Here is an 18,267-nt window from a genome sequence, read left to right as displayed (position 1 = left end):
AGAACCTGCAAATGCAGGCGAGGAGGCGACGTCAGCGCGGTGACGAGAGTGATGAGGACATGGACACAGACTTCTCTCAAGGCACGGGCCCCGGCACTTTGGATGTCCTGGTGGCAATGGGGCGGGCTCATGCCATGGACCGCCGATTCTGGGCCCGGGAAACAAGCACAGACTGGTGGGACCACATTGTGTTGCAGGTCTGGGATGATTCCCAGTGGTTGCGAAACTTTTGCATGCGTAAGAGCACATTCATGGAACTTTGTGACTTGCTTTCCCCTGCCCTGAAGCGCAAGGATACCAAGATGAGAGCAGCCCTCACAGTTCAGAAGCGAGTGGTGATAGCCCTCTGGAAGCTTGCATCGCCAGACAGCTATTGGTCAGTCGGGAATCAATTTGGAGTGGGTAAATCCACTGTAGTGGCAGCTGTGATGCAAGTAGCCAATACAATCATTGAGCAGCTGCTATCAAGGGTAGTGACTCTGGGAAATGTGCAGGTCATTGTAGATGGCTTTGCTGCAATGGGGTTCCCTAAGTGTGAAGGGGTGATAGACGGAATGCATATCCCTATCTTGGGACCGGAGCACCAGGGCAGCCAGTACATAAACCGAAAGGGATACTTTTCAATGGTGCTGCAAGCACTGGTGGATCACAAGGGACGTTTCACCAACATCAACGTGGGATGGCCGGGAAAGGTTCATAACGCTCGCATCTTCAGGAACTCAGGTCTGTTTAAACACCTGCAGGAAGGGACTTACTTTCCAGACCAGAAAATTACTGCTGGGGATGTAGAAATGCCTATAGTTATCCTTGGGGACCCAGCCTACCCCTTAATGCCCTGGCTCATGAAGCCATACGCAGGCAGCCTGGACAGTAGTCAGGAGCTGTTCAACTATAGGCTGAATGTGCAGAATGGTGGTAGAATGTGCATCTGGATGTTTAAAGGCGCGCTGGTGAAGTTTACTGACTCGCTCCGATCTCAGCGAAACCAATATTCCCATTGTTATTGCTGCTTGCCGTGTGCTCCACAATCTCTGTGAGAGTAAGGGGGAGACATTTATGGCGGGGTGGGAGGTTGAGGCAAATCGCCTGGCAGCTGGTTACGCGCAGCCAGACACCAGGGCGAGTAACAGAGCACAGGAGGGCGTGGTGCACATCAGAGAAGCCTTGAAAACCAGTTTCATGACTGGCCAGGGAAAAGTATGACAGTTCTGTTTGCTTTCCCTTGATGAAAACCCGCCTCCTTGGTCCACTCCAATTCAATTTAAGCCTACCGCCCTCCCCACTTCGAGCACTGATTGCAGAGGCAATAAAGTCAAAGTTGTTTTAAAATCATGCATTCTTTATTAATTGATGATGACACAAATAGGGGAATAACTGCCAAGGTAGCCCGGGAGGGGTGGGGGATTAGGGAAGCACTGGGTGGGCTGATGGATGACTGGAGGGGGGAAGGACAAGGCCACACTGGACTTCAAAGCTTTTTGAATGCCAGCCTTCCGTTGGTCGGGCAGTCCTCTGGGGTGGAGTGGTTGGGTGCCTGGAGCCCCACACCCCGCGTTCTTGGGCGTCTGGGTCAGGAGGCTATTGAGCTTGGGGAGGAGGGAGGTTGGTTACACAGGGGCTGCAGTGGCTGTCTGTGCTCCTGCTGCCTTTCCTGCAGCTCCACCAGATGCCGGAACATGTCCGTTTGATCCCCCAGTAGCCTCAGCATTGCCTCCTGCCTCCTCTCGCCGCGCTCCCACCGCCTCTCATCTTGCTCCCGCCACCTATCATCTCAGTCGTCCCTCCTCTGCTCATGCTCATCCCTCCTGTCCTCCCATTCGTTTGCCGCTTGCCTGGACTGAGATATTGATTATCTCCACGCATTTTGCTGAGCTCTTTCAGTGCGGGAGGACTGCATGAGCCCAGTGAACATTTCATCGCGTGTGTGGTTTTTTTGCTGCCTTATCTGTGCGAGCCTCTGGGTCGGGGTTGAAACATTGGCAGCTGTGGGAGGAAAGAAAGGGAGAGTACTATTTAAAAAGATACATTTTACAGAACAACGCGTAGACTCTTTCACGGTGAACAAAACTGTTCACAGAACATAGCACATGTGCTTTCGGTACAAGGTCGCATTTTGCATCTTATATTGAGTGCCAGCGCCTGCAGGTGTGGTGTGAGAGATCCCACACGCTGGGCCGGTCAACAGATTTCGGCTTGCAGGCAGCCATGGTCAGCCCTTCAACCTCCATAACAGCAGCGCCCTCCTTTCCCAAAGCAAGCAAAGCCCGTTGAGCTGGCCATTTAAAAGGAGGTGCTGTGGTTATTGGATTAACGTGCAGCAGAAACCCAGCTAACCCCCCGCATCCTTTTGGATAGACAAGCGCAAACAGCTCAGCTTGACCACCACCCCCCGTCCCCCACCGCTTGGTTGGTATCAGGGAAAATCCCAGCGAGCAGCTCAGCGCCGCCGTCCCTCCCCAGAACGCTTCCCATTCTCTAGGATGATCGTTTCATCACCCCCCTCCCCACCACATGGCTGGTATCAGGGAAAATCCCAGGGAACAGCTCAGTGCCAACGCCCCCTCCCCCCCAAACACTTGCCTAAATGTGGGGAGGATTTCTTTTCAGCCACAGGCAAGCAGCACTTTAGGAAGGGCCACCTCTGAATTAAGGGGACCTTAATTAAATTCCCGTATTTCAAGCAGGTCACTCACTATGAATGATATCACTCTCCTGAGGATAACACAGAGAGAGAAAGAACGGATGTTGCTTGAATGCCAGCAAAAACTGGGACCATATGCTGCCAGGCTTTGTTATGAAATGATACCAGAGTACTTGCTGCTGGCCTGGCGTGGTGAAGTGTCCTACCATGGAGGACGCAATAAGGCTGCTCTCCCCAGAAACCTTCTGCAAAGGCTTTCAGAGTACCTCCAGGAGAGTTTCATGGAGATGTCCCTGGAGGATATCCGCTCCATCCCCAGACATGTCAACAGACTTTTCCAGTAGCTGTACTGGCTGCGAATGCATCCCAAGTCCTCCGGGCAAATAAATTTTTAACAAACGCTTGCTTTTAAACCACGTATGATATATACAAAGGTACACTCACCAGAGGTGCCTTCGCCGGCATCACGGTCTGGGATATGGCCTGGGGAGGGTTGGGAGGGCACTGGCTCCAGGGTTATAAACAGATCCTGGCTGTTGAGGAGAACGGTCTCTCCGCTTCCCCGCGCAGCGCTATCCTTGTCCTTCTCATCTTCCTTGTGTAACCCTTCTGCCTGTCAGAGTTGGCAGCAACAAGGGCCGGGTTCAGGATCTAGGGGTTCCATTCCAATAACACAATGCAAAACCGGCTCGAGCCCCCACCCAGTGACCTGGGACAAATATATACCAGTCCCGCTGGGCGCCTCCAAGAGGCAATACTTCCCCTCTCGCAAACACATAGTCTGAGTGTAACAAAAAGCCTTTTAATAACAGAGAGAAACAATGTGGCATTATGCTGGGGAAACAGCACCAACAGGATTCATAACACAACCCATGAGCAAAAAACACACCCCAAGCAAATTGGGGCATGTCCTTTCCCTTTAGTTCTTGAGTCCAGCAACCCAAAATCACCCAAAGTCCCAAAAGTCCAACGACCCAAAGTCTCTGTCAGGTCAGGGCAGCCCCAGAGTTCAAAAGTTTATCTGCAGAGTTTTGCCTCCCAACCTGGGTGGAGATGGGGGGGGGCGGTTTTAAGGGACACCTTACGTGGTCCAAAGCTGATGGCCCCACCTCTCCACGGGGCTCCGCTCTGCCAGCCGCCCCATGGGCTGCTCTAGGCATCCAACAAACTGCTCTGCTCCCCCCAGCCGCTCTGCTCTGCTCACCGTCCCGCAAACTGCTCCGCAATATATCTTCAGGCTCCCCCACTACTTAACACAACACTCAAAGATTTCAGCTCTTAGTAAGTTTAGCTCCTTTGTGATTTCAGCTTGTAGTAGGGGAGCCTCAGTGCTGGTGCACCATTAGCCCAAAGTGAATTCAGCTCATCAGCCTGTAACTAGACTCCTAATGGAATCAAAATTAGCTCTGGTATTCCACAGTGGAGAAAGTACAATTAGCACGCAAGGCCCTCGGGGGGCCGGGGCCGGGGCCGGGGCCGGGGCCGGGGCCGGGCCACCAAGTATTAATACCTATCCCCAGCCTCTCTCAATTCACAGAGTTTTGGAACCCATGTCCCTTGCCTAGTGAGTGCTGCTTAGTTGATGGCGAGTCCCTCCATCATAACAAAAGGCCAAGTACAGTTCCACTGTCCTTGATTCCCATAATCAGGGTAATAACAATTTATTCTTCCTGCCCCAATAACAGAGTCACTGGGAATCCCACAGCAGCCAAAGTGACCATTTGGGCAGCTATGGGCTCACGCTAGGCGGTGTGGGTGTGCCTATGCAAATGAGATCGGCCCCTGAAGTTCTTTTCCACAACTTGCCACACCTCACCCCCAAATGTCAGGGTGGAGCTCATCCTGACTCTGCTTACACTTGTCCCCAAATTTCCCATCCCCGTGCACTGAGAGTCCTCCAGTGTTGGTGTCCACGGACGTGGGTTGGGTAGTGGTGGCAGCCCCTGCTAGAATTGCATTAGGCTCCGCATAGAGCCGGCATATCTGGGGCTCTGACCCAGAGCAACCGTTTGCCTCTTTGTTTTTTTGGTAGGCTTGCCTGAGCTCTTTAATTTTCACACGGCACTGCTGCAGGTCCCTGTTGTACCCTCTGTCCATCCCGGCCTTGGAGACTTTGCCATACGTATTGGCATTTCGTCTTTTAGACCGCAGTTCTGCCAGCACGAATTCCTCTCCCCATACAGCGATCAAATCCAGCACCTCCCGTTGGGTCCATGCTGGAGCTCGTCTGCGATTCTGGGACTGCATGGTCTCCTGTGCTGCTGGGCTCTGCGTGGTCACCTGTGCAGGGGAGCTCGCCACGCTGGCTAAACAGGAAATTGAAATTCAAAAGTTCCCGGGGCTCTTCCTGTGTACCTGGCCAGTGCATCTGAGTTGAGAGTGCTGTCCAGAGCAGTCACAATGGAGCACTGTGGGATAGCTCCCGGAGGCCAATACCGTCGAATTGCGTCCTCGCTAACTCAAATTCGACCCAGCGATGTCGATTTCAGCGCTAATCCCCTCGTCGGGAAGGAGTACCGGAATCGATGTTAAGAGCCCTTTACGTCGACAGAAACGACTTCGTTGTGAGGACGGGTGCAGGCTTAAATCGAAATAACGTGGCTAAATTCTAACTAAACTTGTAGTGTAGACCAGGGCTGAGAGTGTGTCCCAGACCCTGCCAGGTTTCACTTTGCTCGCTCCGGTCAGAACTTTGCTTAGCCAACAAGTGACTTTTTTCACTCTTTCTAAAAACTCTGTGATTTACAGGAAATCAGGGGAAGTTATTGGAAAGCTACCAAAACTGAAACTGAAACTGAAACTGTGCTGTATAAATAGCCTTGCAGAATCACTGGCTTGAGACAGAGGAAAAATCGGAGGAACTGCAGAGCAAAGCAGAGAGCTGGAGAACGCTGGCGACATAAGGTACAGGGCTGGCTTTTAGGGACATAGGAATTCTCACATATTGTGGGCACCCTGCAAGATGTGGGCCCCCAGGCAGGGTTTAGATGAGAACAACGACCCACCCCGTTCAGTCTCCTGTCTCTGACAAAAGAAAAGGAGTACTTGTGGCACCTTAGAGACTAACCAATTTATTTGAGCATGAGCTTTCGTGAGCTACAGCTCACTTCATCGGATGCATAGCTTTTCTTTTTACGAATACAGACTAACACGGCTGTTACTCTGAAACCTGTCTCTGACAGTGGCCAGTCAAACCTGCCACCCCTGCCTCTAGCGTAAATTTCTTCCTAATCCCCAGCAAGGCAGTTAGAGGTTGGCTCATGCCTTGACATAGGAGGGTCTTGTCCCTTCCAAACTTTTGTTTTTAAAATCCCTGCTATTGTAACGCTGGAAGTTCTCATCATCCAGATAATTGTCCAGATCTTTTCTGAGTGCTGCTAAGCTCCTGGGGACAGATCTGTCCTGGGGACAGATGCTTAAAGATGCAGATAGATGCGTAGGGGGATTTTCAACAGCGCCGAGGGTTCTGATTGATCTCTGTGTGTTTTGCAATCTGTTTTTTGCCCACCTTTGTTTTTCCCTACTGCAGGGGTGGTAGGTTTGTAGAAATTTTGGTATTGCCCAGAACCTGCCCCTCCCCAAACTCCGCCCCCCACCTGTGCAAGGCTCTAGGAGGGAGCTTGGGTGGGGGAGGAGGTCTGGGGTGCAGGACCTGGACTGGGGCACGGGATTGGGGTGCAGGAGGAGTGCAGGGTGCAGGCTATGGGAGGCAGTTTGGGGATGGGAGGTGCAGAGGGAGGGGGTGCAGGTTCTGGGAGGTAGTTTGGGGATGGGAGGAGGTGCAGGGGTGAGGGTTGTGGGGTGAGGCAGGGGATGGGTTTGGGGTGTGGCTAGGGATGAGGGGTTTGGGGCATGGGAGGGGATTCAGGGCTAGGGCAGAGGGTTGGGGTGTGGGGTGAGGGCTGTGGGGTGGGGCTGGGGATGAGGGGTTCATGATGCAGGAGGGGGCTCAGGGTTGGGGCAGAGAGTTAGGATGCGGGGGGATGAGGGCTCTGTCTAGGGCTGGGGATGAAGGCTTTGGGGTGTGGGAGGGGCTCAGGGTGAGCGTAGGGGTGTGGGGGGATGAGAGCTTTGTCTGGGGCTGGAGATGAGGGGTTGGGGCAGAGAGTTAGGGTGCGGGGAGGTGAAAGCTCTGGCTGGGGGTCTGGGCTCTGGGGTGGGGCAGGGCTGGGGATGAGTGTGGGGTGCAGGCAGGTTGCCCCGGGACTGGAGCCAGAGAGGAGGACTCCCCGCAGCCCTCTCCCTGCTGGCAGCAGCAAGCTCTGGGGTAGGGGCCCCCCTCTTCCCCCCTGCAGCACACTCGCCCCCACCACTGTCACTGCACTTGCTGCTAGGGCCCCTCTCAGGTCCAGGAATCTCCCTCGCCTCCCCCGTGGTGGGTGCCAGAGGACGGGGGGGGGGGGGGGGCTGCCATCACATGTGCACCTCCTCCCCTGCTTGCTTCTACCCCTCACTGGAGGTGGGGGATTGGGCTGCCCCTTGCCCAGCGTGGGGCAGGAGAGGTGACTGCGGGCAGGGGGGCAGGGACTGTGCTGGTGGAGGGTCCCGCCGGAAAAGGGAAGGGTCTGAGGGGGAAGGGCAGGGGCAGAGGCAGTCTGGATGGGGGGCACTAGGGCACCTGTGACGGGAGTTGATGCAGGGAGGCAGCATGGAGCTGCAGGGGAGAGGCAGGGATGCTCTGCTCCGGGGAGGTGTGTGCGGGGGCAGCAAGGGGAGGCCGGTGGCCACATGGGGGGAGGCACGTGGGGGCGGCAGGCGGGGCCGGGGGGGGAAGGCCTGGCCCCGAGCATTAGTGGAGCCGGGCCCCCAGGCACTGAATATTGCTGGAGCCTGGGCACCAGGAGCCGATATAACTTGCCTCCACTGCCCCATTGCACGAATGGTTCTGGGGTGCTGGGGCTTTCCCCACATCAGGCAATGCTTGCCGCAGTGTTATCCACTTTCCTGTTGCTTTGCTGATAATGGGCGGCCTGAGTGAAATTAGAGAAGAAAACTATTAAAATCACCCACATGTACTGTGTAAAAGAGAGCAGTGACCTGGGTTCAACAGCTGACCAGGAGGGCCAATGGGAAGATGAGAGTTCAGAGGTGATCTGGTCGGGCAAAGGGGGACACCTGGGCTCAGGAACAGGCTGTGGGTTCAGGATGGTCATGGTGGGGGGCCCCTAGTATCTGAACTGGCTGGTGGGTTCAATGGGGAATGGGGAGCCCACATTCCTGAGCAGGCAGGACTGGAGTTGGACCTGGGATCAGGCACAGGACAGTAGCCAAAAGTGAGCAGGGGCCCATGATTTCCCAGGGACAATCCTACAACAAAACCAGGTGTTTGTGGGTTATTCAGCCACTGCGGGGGCTGTACAAAATCTAGTGGATTTTAGGTTGTTTTTATATGAATCAGGATTTCATAGAATCATAGAATATCAGAGTTGGAAGGGACCTCAGGAGCTCATCTAGTCCAACCCCCTGCCCAGAGCAGGACCAGTTCCCAACTAAATCATCCCAGCCAGGGCTTTGTCAAGCCTGACCTTAAAAACCTCTAAGGAAGGAGATTCTACCACCTCCCTAGGTAATGCATTCCAGTGTTTCACCACCCTCCTAGTGAAAAAGTTTTTCCTAATATCCAACCTAAATCTCCCCCACTGCAACTTGAGACCATTACTCCTTGTCCTGTCATCTGCTATCACTGAGAATAGTCTAGATCCACCCTCTTTGGAACCCCCTTTCAGGTAGTTGAAAGCAGCTATCAAATCCCCCCTCATTCTTCTCTTCTGTAGACTAAACAATCCCAGATCCCTCAGCCTGTCCTCATAAGTCATGTGTTCCAGACCCCTAATCATTTTTGTTGCCCTTCGCTGGACTCTCTCCAATTTTTCCACATCCTTCTTGTAGTGTGGGGCCCAAAACTGGACACAGTACTCCAGATGAGGCCTCACCAGTGTCGAATAGAGGGGAACGATCACATCCCTCGATCTGCTGGCAGTGCCCCTACTTATACACCCCAAAATGCCATTGGCCTTCTTGGCAACAAGGGCACACTGTTGACTCATATCCAGCTTCTCGTCCACTGTAACCCCTAGGTCCTTTTCTGCAGAACTGCTGCCGAGCCATTCGGTCCCTAGTCTGTAGCGGTGCATGGGATTCTTCTGTCCTAAGTGCAGGACCCTGCACTTATCCTTATTGAACGCATCAGATTTCTTTTGGCCCAGTCCTCCAATTTGTCTAGGTCCTTCTGTATCCTATCCCTCCCCTCCAGCGTATCTACCACTCCTCCCAGTTTAGTGTCATCCGCAAACTTGCTGAGGGTGCAGTCCACACCATCCTCCAGATCATTCATGAAGATATTGAACAAAACCGGCCCCAGGACCGACCCTTGGGGCACTCCGCTAGATACCGGCTGCCAACCTGACATGGAGCCATTGATCGCTACCCGTTGAGCCCGACAATCTAGCCAGCTTTCTAACCACCTTATAGTCCATTCATCCAGCCCATACTTCCCTAACTTGCTGACAAGAATACTGGGGGAGACCGTGTCAAAATTTGATAACAGTTATTTCTGCAGCTTGGATAAGCATCCAGAGCTTGTAAGCTTATCAGACTGTATGGGTCCCCTTCCTCTCCCTGTGAGGTTTGAAATGATCCACTGTCACAAAGACCCCACCCCCAACCCTGGCTGTAGGGATTTCTTAGGGGAGGAGGGCAGATCTGTTCCCTCTGGGTGTCTTCAGGGGGGTCCCCCATGTGCTTTTCCTACAAAGTTTTCTTTGGGCCCCTGGTGTCGTGAGCCGCCCGGCTCTGGAGGAGCCACAAATGTAAAGGAGAATCTCAGTTTCATTTTAAAAATCAAAAAGCAGATCCCTGCAAAGAGCCTTGAAAACATAAAGCAAATAAACCAATGCAGAGCAATCACTGGGGCTGCAAGGAACTCGTAGCTGGACTCCGCTTCAGTGGCAGGCAACGGGGCCCTAGAGATCCCACACACAAACACCCCCTGTACTCACTTTCTGTGGGAAATGAGCTGTGTTCCACCATATGACTGATCTTCCCAAAACCCTCAGGCCAGCTCAGGATACAGCAGTCTGATAATCCCGGACAGGAGTCTGCTAAGCTGCAGTGGGGGATGAGGACAAAAATCATTTTGCAGACCTGCTCACAAAATTGTAAGAGGAACTCTGCCTTCTCTCCCTTGTGTCTGAGCTGATACAAACCCTTTGCTGTCTAAATCCTTCACACTCTGCTCTCCCTTCCTATCTGCTCCTGGCTCTTATCGCATTGCCCCTCCCCTCCACTGTGCCAGCAACGGCAAACTCCATCCCCCATCTGTCCAGTTCTCTAACACCTGTTTCTCCACGCTGCCCCTTCCACACGGCATGCCCTGCCTCACCCTACGGCCCTCTCCTCCTTCAGTGCCCTCCTCAAGACTCACCCAGGCCACAACACCCACAAGAGGCTACTCTGGGCTAGGTTGAGGGGCACTTGGGATAGTTGATAGCAAAAACACAGTTTATATTTTCTGGTGGTCGTGTTTTGTTCCCCCCCGGCCCCCAACACACTTTGTCGATTACTTGTCTCCTTAAACTGGAAGTGGGGCAGAGACAGTGTCTTTGTACGTGTGTGGCGAGCACTTGGCACATCGTGGGCACTGTTGGCAGCGCAACTGGTGCCCAGAATGACTGGTGGGGCTGCAGGCTGCCATTGCCTCCCCCCTTGCAGTTTGGCCCCCTTTTCAAAGTGACGAACTGGGACACTGTGGCTGGGGTGTGGAAGGGAGCCGTTCTGATGGCGATTCAGGGAGGTTGGTGGGAAGCAGCAGTGGAGAGGGTGCGTCTCCCATGCTCTCCATTCTGCCTTCCTTTTCAGAAAGGAAACCTGGGACATGTCACTGTAAAGGGCAGGGGATAACAACAGTAATAATTTAACCCTCTGGGACCCTTTCCCTGTGTTCCCCTGATCCCAGCCTCTCCCTCTCCAATGTCTCTCTACCATCCCATCTCCTCCTACCGTCTCTTCCTCCCTCTCCTCCTGCACCACCAGCTATTCACCCACAGCCTCGTTCACATGACTCCATCCCCTCGGCACTAAACCCTGACCACTCAGCCACCTCCTGCCTACCTCAGAACCACCCAAACTCCATCATTCCCTCTGTCTTGTCACACACGCTCACATGTCTCTAGCACAGGCTGAGAGTCCCCCTTTGGCTACCCAATCTCCCCACAGCTCACACCCACCCCTCAGCTCTGAGCCATCTCACACCCAACTCCTCCAGACAAACTACAACCCCCCCACCCTCCAGGCACAGAAAACCCTCCCCCAAGTGCAGAACTCTTCCTCTGCCCACTTGACACCCACCACCACCAAGCTCAGAAACCCCCTACTTGTGCTGGCTCTGGGAAAGCAGGAACCGGGGAGGAGTGGGTCTGTGATCCGAAATAGCCCTACAGAAGCTTGAATTCCTTTTTCTGTGCCTGGTTCTTCATTCACAGATGTGTCCTACAGCCTCCAGAGCAGCGGTGTCCAGCACGTTCACCACTAGCCACATGTGGCTAATAGGCTATTGAATTGTGGCTAATGCATGTGATTTTTTTATAATGTGGCTTAATGTGGCTTTTTTATAATGTGGCTAATAAGAAAAATTCAAAACCACAAGTGTGGCTAGCATCGAATTTCTATTGGACGCCGCTGCTCCAGAGGCTGGAACAGCTCCAGAGTCCACCAGGCGCTCCCCAGTGGCAGCAGGGGGTACCCCAACCACACTGTACCCCTGAGCTGATATTGGTGGGACTTAGCCCCATTGTTCCCTAAGGACCAGCTGCCCCGACCACTGAAATACAAATGACAGCGATGGGGACATCAGTAGTGTCTCCACGGTTAGGGCTGTGTTGAGATTTGCATGAAAATCTGTCTGGTTCACACTTAAATGATTGAATTCTGTCTCCAAACTTGGCCCTGTGACTCTTCATAGACCAAATTAATTTTCCATGTAATACTTTTAGAAAAACATTGACAAATGGGTGCAGAGGAAACATTTTAAAATTCTCCTTCTTAAAATTTTACTATTTTCCTACAGGATTCCCATTCGATGGGATCCTGTAACAAAACAGTCACAGTCCCCACAGTCCCCTCCAAATGTCGCACACACTTTGATAACATCTCAGAAATAGGCCACTGTCATAAATATAAAGGGAAGGGTAAACACCTTTAAAATCCCTCCTGGCCAGAGGAAAAACCCTTTCACCTGTAAAGGGTTAAGAAGCTAGGATAACCTCGCTGGCACCTGACCAAAATGACCAATGAGGAGACAAGATAGTTTCAAAAGCTGGGGGGAGGGAAAAAACAAAGGGTCTGTCTGTGTCTGTCTGTATGATGCTTTTGCCAGGGACAGAATAGGAATGGAGTTTTAGAATTTAGTAAGTAATCTAGCTAGATATGCGTTAGATTATGATTTCTTTAAATGGCTGAGAAAATAAGCTGTGCTGAATAGAATGGATATTCCTGTCTTTGTGTCTTTTTTGTAACTTAAGGTTTTGCTGAGAGGGATTCTCTATGTTTTGAATCTAATTACCCTGTAAGGTATTTACCATCCTGATTTTACAGAGGTGATTCTTTTTTCCTTCTATTAAAAGCCTTCTTGTAAGGAAACTGAATGCTTTTTCATTGTTCTAAGATCCAAGGGTTTGGGTCTGTGGTCACCTATGCAAATTGGTGAGGATTTTTATCAAACCTTCCCAGGAAGGGGGGTGCAAGGTTTTGGTGAGGATTTTGGGGGGAAAGATGTTTCCAAACAACGCTTTCTCAAAAATAAACCCAATTAGACGTTTGGTGGTGGCAGCGAAGGTCCAAAGGCAAAAGGTAAAATAGTTTGTACCTTGGGGGAAGTTTTAACCTAAGCTGGTAAAAGTAAGCTTAGGAGGTTTTCATGCAGGTCCCCACATCTGTCCCCTAGAGTTCAGGGTGGGGAAGGAACCTTGACAGCCACTTTTGCTCTATTAAAATTAAATGCATAAAGAGTTTTCCCCCTTCTTTGCGATTCCAAATGATCCTGAATTTTAACTGACAATAGTTAGGCACACGGGGAGTTGAGAACTCCTGTTTCTTCTGGGGGCATCAGTTGCAACTCCAGAATTGAAGTGAGTTTTGCACTTAAAGCAGGGATTCATCCTTTTTTAATGTATGAAAAAATACATCATATATGCCCCAAACTCATAGCGTTGACTCTGAGCATAGAATGACTTTTATGAGCATATGCAAGTAAAACAATTAATTTCAATTAAAGTAAATTTTAAAGTCCTTTAAAGACGTTACCACCGTGTGGCAGACACATTTGTCCCTAATGTTCTCAGTAACCAAATAATACTGATTCTTTAAACTTCCCATGTAGTTAAAACTTACTGAAATATTATGTATGTTATCGCTGAAGATTTTATTTTAGATTCATGGTCATTTTTTGCTATTATATTTCATAAGTGACATTTTCTCCTTCAGCAGGGGCTGGGGAATAATCTTCATTCCACAAAGAACTGCCCTCTTTCAAAACGTCGGCCACCAGTTCTTAATTAGACTGAGGCCGCAGGCTTTCCTAAACAAGGAAAGCCACTGCTGCCATTCACCTGAGCCTCATTCCTCTTCACAGCACAGGAAGCTACCATCTTTCCTGAGGGCAACTTGGCTTCACGACCCTTGGAAACAATGGATGGTGTTGATCATTTTGAAAGAGGGCATCTTAAATCTGTGCAGCCAGTAACCTCAGTTCCACTGAGGACAACGAGAGATGGCAGCCATTTTGCCCTGGCTTGCACATGGGACTAAAAATAGCAGAGTAGACATTCCCACTTGAGCTGCAGTCTGGGCTCTGAGACCCAGTGAGCAGGGAGTGGAGGGGAACAGGATGTATGGCTGGGAAAGCCCTGGGACCAGGTTTATCATGAAGTAGCTTGGGCTAAGCTTTTAGTGCTTGTTGCTATACTTCGTCTCAGGGCTTTGATAGAAAGCGGTCAGTTCTTCATGACTTTCTCCAAGACTCTTTTATGCTTCAGCCTCTGCCAACAGATAAATTTTCAGTTATGAAAAATGGCCAACATTACCATGAATCCTGGAATCCACATCTGACGAAGTTGGTTCCAGCCCACGAAAGCTTATGCCCAAATAAATTTGTTAGTCTCTAAAGTGCCACAGGACTCCATTAAAGGGGATTTAAGGTTGAGTGTACAGTACAGGGATGTTATAATTATCCCCATTATAAACCCAGGAAAATCCAAAAGAAATCCAAACAAATTGGGTTATGGAAATGCCCAAATCACCTTATGTTTGCCTTGTAGGGACACATGGAGAGAAAAATAATGAAAAAAAAAGTCTTTACTTTTATCTCGTCTGGGCCCACACACATGGAAATACCTGAACTGCAGCCACACATTTATTTCATGGTGTCACTAAAGGACAGAAGGGACATTATTTGGGTGCCCTCACTGTGCATGTCCTTACCGCAATAAGTTTGGGTTTCTTTTTAGTTGTACTTTAATTATGCATGTTTAGTATATTAGGTTTGGGGATAATTACAATAAGTCTGTAAAATATTTAAACCTAAATTACTTGCTCGGTACTCTGTACCTTCGCTCGAGAGGGAGCCTGTGCGTGTGGTAACTGAGCATTTCCATACCGTCACCTGTTTGGATTTCTTTTAAGTTTAACCTTACCTCTGAATTTTCTGGATCTGTAATGCTTCTTTGGGGATCATTAAAACATCGCTGTAATGTTCTTTCTGTTGAATTGTTACATGATTTTTAAAAAACAAGGAAATTCCCAGATTAAAATTTCCGATGTGAAAATTAAACATGAAACCAAAGAGTCTGAGAGTGAATGAGTCTGAATGCCAAACTGTTCTCAGGAAGATGGTGACCTGGCCACATATGCTGTCAGCACGACTATGTTCCCTGAGAACTGCTTGGCTTCCCTCCCACTGAGAATAAGAGATGGCGGCCATTTTGAAAGGGGTCAGTTTGCCATGGAACTATCTGCAGTACATCATCATTCTTCAACCAGGGCTGAAGGGGAAAACTTTACTGTGAAGAATGGTAGCAAAAAATGACCATTAATCCTTAACCCGCCCTGGGTGCTGTACAGAGTTATTTGTACAGCACCCAGCACCATGGGTTCTGGCCCTGGGCTCCTAGGTACTAGAACAATAATAAATAATGATCACGGCTCATTATTAGGCCTGACATTATGTGTCTTTTGGGTTAAAACATCATTTTTAAATGCAATTGTTAATTTTATTAACAGCTTGGGAGGGAATATCATTTGAGCTTTGCTAGGGCCATTTTTAAAAACTCCACATGGCTACATTTTGTCTCGTGTCTGACATTTCCTTCAGTCTTCTTTGTCAGGGAAGTTACAGCACTTTGAGGGTTGAATTGACAGTTTATTATCCTTCTCCTGTTAGATGAATTGTTGTAGAAAGTTTACATTTATATTCTCTGACCAGGATTGGGAGGTTGCTCAGTGCCTAGGGAGCAGCATGAAAAGAAGCAACAAGCAATAGAATATTTCCATTGCCAATCAATTGGGTTTCCCTGTTACAAAACATTATAAAAAATGTCTTCTTTAGATGGCAAGGCCCAGACCCTCAATGGGATCAGGCAGGGCAAAGAGGGGACGTTTGGGTCCAGCAGCAGGTTGTAAGTCAGGATGCTAATGGAGGGAAGACTCTGGTGTTAGAAGAGGCAGGCAGATTCCAAGGGGAAGGGGAGACCATACTCAAGAGCCTGCTGGTAGGACTAAGGAGATTAGACAATACAATCTAGTCTTACAGATAGCACAGGTGGGATGCCTATAGCTAAAGTGCCTAACAGTTCCATTGAAAGAGCCCTGTTGTCAGTTGCTTTTCACTTTGCTAAACTTTCACAGTTTGGGCTGAAACTTTCCACGCAGGTGTCAGTGCTGGGTTCAGGTTTGGAAAGTTTCAGCTAAAGCATTTCACCATTGCCAAGAACAGGTTTGGGGAAAATACTTTGTATTGCCCTTGTTAAAACACTGTCCAGCCTTTTCCTTGAAAAGCTCTAGTGGCCCCAGGCTTGGGAGCAAGAACTTGAAATGTGTCAGGGGGTCCAGCCTGGCGTCAGTGATGAACTTCTTGCCACCCCTGTGAAATTTCTCCCAAATTTGGTCAAGTCAGAAGCCTTTGAAAAATCTTAGTTCTCAGTAGAGACTGGCTGGAGCTTTGCAGTTAAATTATCCCCAGATACCATCTGCACTAAGCATGACCCAGCCTGGGGCTGCAGGGACCAAGCAGGAGTTTTCCTGAAATTGCTGCTCCTGGATCCTCCAGGTTGGGCCAGGGCTGGGCACAGAAACTGAGTGCAAGGGGCCTCTTTCTCCTGGGGTCTCAAGGCTCCCCAGCTGGTGCAAAGGCAGGTTGGAGGAGAAAGTGGCCTGAATCAAATGTAGACAAGACAAAAACTGGAACAGGGATGTGGGGGGAGTAGGTTGAGAAAATGAGCTTGAGTGATGGGGACTGGGACTGAAGGCTGCAGAGAACCGGGGACTGGGAGTTGGGTGGAATGGGGAGACTGGGACTGGATAGCCAAGGAGAATGAAACTCCGGTTGTGGAATAGACTAGGACTAAATGGGCTGGGAGACGGGGACTGAGAGCTGGGGGAGTAGGAGGGACTGGGACCAGCTGGGCAAGAGGAGCGGGATAGGGAACCAGAGGAGGAATGGAGACAGATCTGAAGAGGAGCCAGGATGTGGACAGTGAACTAGTAATAGCTGGGCAATGAGGTTGGGATGTGAGCTGGGGTGGTAGGAGACTGGAACAAGGATCCACAGGAAAGGGGGCAGAATGAGACCGGATGAGGAGACTGTGACTGGAAGCCAGTGTCGGGGAGGGAATGATGGAAGGGGGGAACAACTGAAGAATGGGGGGTTGGAAGGGGAGAAACCAATTGGCTGAGCAATTGAGGTCCCTTCCAGCCTGACATTTCTATGATTAGGAGAGTTTGAACTGACAGTCTTCAGATTCACATTAAAAACCACTTCTACTTCAGTGATAGTGGTAACCAGCAGGGGGGAACTATGCCGTCACAACCTGGAAGTAGTAGCAAAGTCATAAACTTCTGTATGTGGGCTAGCTGCTAGAATATGACACCGGCTCACACGCTGTTAGCGTCAGGTATCTAAGGGTTATTTAGTATTTCACGCTTTGGGTATCTGAATGTTTCTATAAATTTCAACATCTTTTTAAATAAGGACTAGAGAATGTGACGGTGGGCTGTGGTACCGGCGGCCAGAACCAATATAGTCAGAAAAGACCCCTGGGTCCTTTTTCAGTAATGAAGCAGCGGCTAACAGAGCTGCAGGGGAAGAATGCAAAATCAAAAAGACAATGCACCTCTGGAGCCATATAAGCCCCCTTAATAGGGGGTTTATAGAAACTCTGTCAGCACAAGCAAACAGTGCCGCTTCACGTGAAAACTGATCTGGCTAACATGATTGTATGGCAAAAAAGGGGCAAAGTTTGCAATATGGAAGAAATGTGTATTCCCACGGAAAATTAATTACGAAGAAGGATTTTTATAGCTAACTGACTGGTTGGGTGTTCATAAAAAGGTGCTCCCCCCCCCATTTACCACACTATCCTTCAATGAAAAAACTTCAAAAACTGACTTCAAAGAGAAACTGCAGAGCTACAATTCATTTGCAAATTTAACACCATTAATTTGGGCTTGAATAGGGACTGGGAGTGGCTGGCTCATTACAAAAGCAATTTTCCCTCTCTTGGTATTGACACCTCCTCCTCAATTATTGGGAGTTGACCACGTCCACCCTGACTGAATTGACCTTGTCATCACTGGTTCTCCTCCTGTAATGTGCCAGTATATTTATGCCTGTATCTGTAATTTCTACTCCATGCATCTGACGAAGTGGGTTTTTTGCCCACGAAAGCTTATGCCCAAATAAATCTGTTAGTCTTTAAGGTGCCACCAGACTCCTCGTTGTTTTTGTGGATACAGACTAACATGGCTACCCCTCTGATACTTTTCAACATGTGGAAGATTTTGCTGCCTTGTTCAGAGAGTGGGAGAAAACCCTGCTTGTGGGTGTCAACATGGTCCGAACTTCATTTACTAAACTCTTCCAGAAAGCAAGCCCCATTCTCACAGGTGTCACATTGATGCTTACGGAGGAGTGGATACCTTACGGTATTACTATAGAGCCTTTTGACCGTAGGTGACCAGTTTGAATCGAGTGCAGCTCAGCAGGAATTATAAAGGGCTTCCACTTAATGGATGTTTGATAGCCCCTCTACATAATGAGTTTGGTCGGTCCCAGTTCCAGCTCCCACGTCACAAACCCATCGCTATTCTTTGCACTGACTGTAGCTCTTCAGGGTAGGGTAGGGATGCTCTCTTACTACGTTTGTACAGCTCCTACCACAACGGGGCCCCGATCTCAGGCGGGTCTGCTAGCAGCACCTTCTTCGGCAGGGGACAAATTGCTTTAAATTTACAGCAGTTCTCAGGACAAATTGTCTCACATACTTGGGGAGTGGACAGGAGAAGTTCAGAAGTCAGAAGACAGACAAACAAAATCAAACCAAGGAAAACCCCACTAGCTGATCTTTTTAAACAGTCGT

The 18,267-nt window shown here is 49.9% G+C and overlaps 1 protein-coding gene across 1 annotated transcript in view; it reads left to right on the top strand.

Annotated features, from left to right (window-relative positions):
- The first annotated feature begins 5,403 nt into the window (after window positions 1-5,403).
- LOC102940965 (interferon-induced very large GTPase 1-like) overlaps window positions 5,404-18,267 on the top strand; it is a 40,201-nt gene continuing 27,337 nt past the window's right edge. The window contains exon 1 of the mRNA XM_037893734.2: window positions 5,404-5,545. The gene's annotated coding sequence lies outside the window, so the exon portion shown is untranslated. The remainder of the gene's footprint in view (window positions 5,546-18,267) is intronic.

Source organism: Chelonia mydas, chromosome 3 (genome assembly GCF_015237465.2).
Source record: "Chelonia mydas isolate rCheMyd1 chromosome 3, rCheMyd1.pri.v2, whole genome shotgun sequence".
Classification (NCBI taxonomy): domain Eukaryota; kingdom Metazoa; phylum Chordata; order Testudines; family Cheloniidae; genus Chelonia; species Chelonia mydas.
The sequence above is the reverse complement of the archived record's forward strand: the minus strand, read 5'-3'. Positions and strand labels throughout refer to the sequence as shown.